The following is a 2,703-nucleotide window of genomic DNA, read 5'->3' on the forward strand; positions in this document are numbered from 1 at the left end:
TTGGTGATTAGAAAGGACAGAGGGTGACCTCAAAGTAACGCAATTGAAGGTCACCAGGCTGGATTATGTGATGCCATCATTTTTCATGGTAATTTATATATGGTCATATCAAGAACCTTAATGAAATGAAATGAGTGTGCAATGTGAAAAAACAGACTTAACAAAGAATCCTGACGTTCTCTGTTATTACTCTGTCATTGCTGAAACTCTGCTCTTGCAAATTTCTCTCACAGAGATTTGTGGCATTTTCAGCCATACTTTTAAAAGGTTATGGATCACTAACTGTACACAGCCTGTCCATCAAACTTAAGGTAGTGAAAAGAGTGAAGCGTTTAGTGGATAAACAGGCAGATATTACCGTTAGCAGCTTGTTAAGGCTAAAACTAGGATAAAAGAGATTGAGTGCTGGATCTTAAAAAGGTGACTCAAAGCAAATGAATACATATTGTACTTTTTATAGATTGATGAACCCAAGAAGTGAACTGAATGCTGCAGATTTAAAATCCACTTTTTAGACAATGTAATCATTCACTTTAAGAAGTATATGTAGGTTGTAGTATATTACTGCTGCCAAGGAGTTTTTGAATGATTTGTTTTGCCTGTTTGTTTGTTTGCCTGTTTGTTAGCCGGATTACTAAGAAAAAAATATTTAGAAGAATTTGCTTAAAAACCTGACCACAGGTAGGACAGTAACTAACTTCTTAGTTGATCTAGATCCAGGCACTTTTGGAAAGAATCTTTACCATTGTTATTTGGGTGGGGAAAAAGGCCATTATGTTAGGTACACCTTGCTAGTACCAGGTTGGACAGTGCAAAAAATAGAAGTAGCGCCCAGTGTGGTCTTCTGGTGTTGTAGTCCATCTACATCAAGGTTTGGTGTGTTGCACAACCTATGCACAACCTTGGTTGTAACAAATGCCTTCCCATCAGCTCAAAGCAGTATGTCCATTTACCTCTGACCTCTGGCATCAAAGAAAGGCAAATCATTTTATGTAAATGCTACAGATAGTTGTGAAAATCCAAGTACCACCAACCATTAAAGGTCACTTAGATCACCTTCCTTTCTCGTTCTGCTGCTCGGTTTAAACTTTGGCAGGTCGTCTTGACCATGTCTAATTGCCTAAGTGCATTGAGTTGATGTGCTGATTAATTATTTGCATTAATGAACAATAGGCATACCTAATGAAATGGCCGGTGAAAGTATATATCCGATTGAAATAAGAAAACTGAAGTTGATATCAATTTCATGCCAGAGGTTTCAGGTTACACCAACACTGAGCAAAAATCCATTAAAGTGACATAGTCTGATTAATTTATGTTTAAATTCTTGTGTGAGACAGGTGAACAGGCACATCGTATCAAATAATATCTCTTTCATCTGATTCATCTTCCAGTTCTTTTATCCTTTTATGTGGTCTCTCTTTCTCTGCAATTTACTAGTCCTGTATAATGAGAGTGTGGGTCCCTCCATTTAGCCCAAGGCTTACAGAACTAACATCTGGGCTGTTTGGCAGGCTGGCTGCCATTGGCCTTGTTGGAAAGCCTCTTCAATGCTGCTCCAGATGCAGGCAAGGGAGGCCCAGCACACACAGATGGAGACACACACACACACACACACACACATACACGCACACATCAGAGCTGGTATGTACACATGCAGTGCACACAACATTAGCAACATCGCTGCTTATACACATTGGCACAGTGCATACTACACACAAAAAAAGGCTTTGCATTCATACACACAGCTGGAAATACAAATACAGATGTGGTGAGTTAAAGGCACAGTAATCCGCTGACAAACAATACGCACGCAAATCCAATCTCGCGCCCAGATGGAGACAGAATGGCAGGTGATGTGGTGGGCAGAGCCGGCGCATTGTTGGCACAGGTAACATGTTCTCAACAGCTGGCGCAGGTTAGGCATTCCTGGGAATTGGAGCCACAAGGCAAATGTTCCCGCTGGCTCGGGGGCTGGCGCTGTGGCAGGCAGGCTGGCAGGCTGGCACGCCATCACCCCTATCCACACACACTTTACGCAAAACTGATGAATGCTGGAGAAAAATGAAAGGCGCACGAATACTTTCACAGGCAAAGAACTGAACTGGTTATAGCAGTCATATGCGCATGTGCAGCAACATGGATTTCAGGTACAAAGCAAACTGATATGCAAAGAAAGAGACGAGTAACGCTTTTGCATCATTCCTGCACAGTTTTTTCTGTGTGTGTGCACATGTTTTGTTTTGGTCTCTCTTCGCCGTGTGGAAGTGTATTAGCCTTTTCACTGCCTGGGGGCTCATTTCCTGCCGCAGCTGTTGGCTAGTTCTTCTGACATCTGGACTGAAGAGAGACAGACAGGCAGGCAAGCAGACCGGCAGACAGAGGCTACAGTAACTCGTTTCATTTCAACATGATCTCTGAAATCTTAGAATCAAGATTTGAGGAGATCACACTGCTGCTCTTGCACTCTTGGCCTGGGCTCGGCTGCATCTGCTGTGTCTGTATTTATTTAAAGCTCTGTCCATGTTAGTGTTTCTCCCTCTCCCTCAGTGTATTTGTATGTGAATTCTGCCTGGACAGATAGCAGCTGCAGCAAGTCTGACCAGCTCCATACCTGGCTCTCAAAGACTCTCTTTAGAGCTATAAAAGTAATTAAAACATATAGAATAGAATAGAATAGAATAGAATAGAATAGAATAGAAT

The sequence above is a fragment of the Haplochromis burtoni genome, unplaced genomic scaffold (assembly GCF_018398535.1).
Source record: "Haplochromis burtoni strain Fernald_Lab_line unplaced genomic scaffold, NCSU_Asbu1 Contig_46, whole genome shotgun sequence".
Taxonomy (NCBI): Eukaryota; Metazoa; Chordata; class Actinopteri; order Cichliformes; family Cichlidae; genus Haplochromis; species Haplochromis burtoni.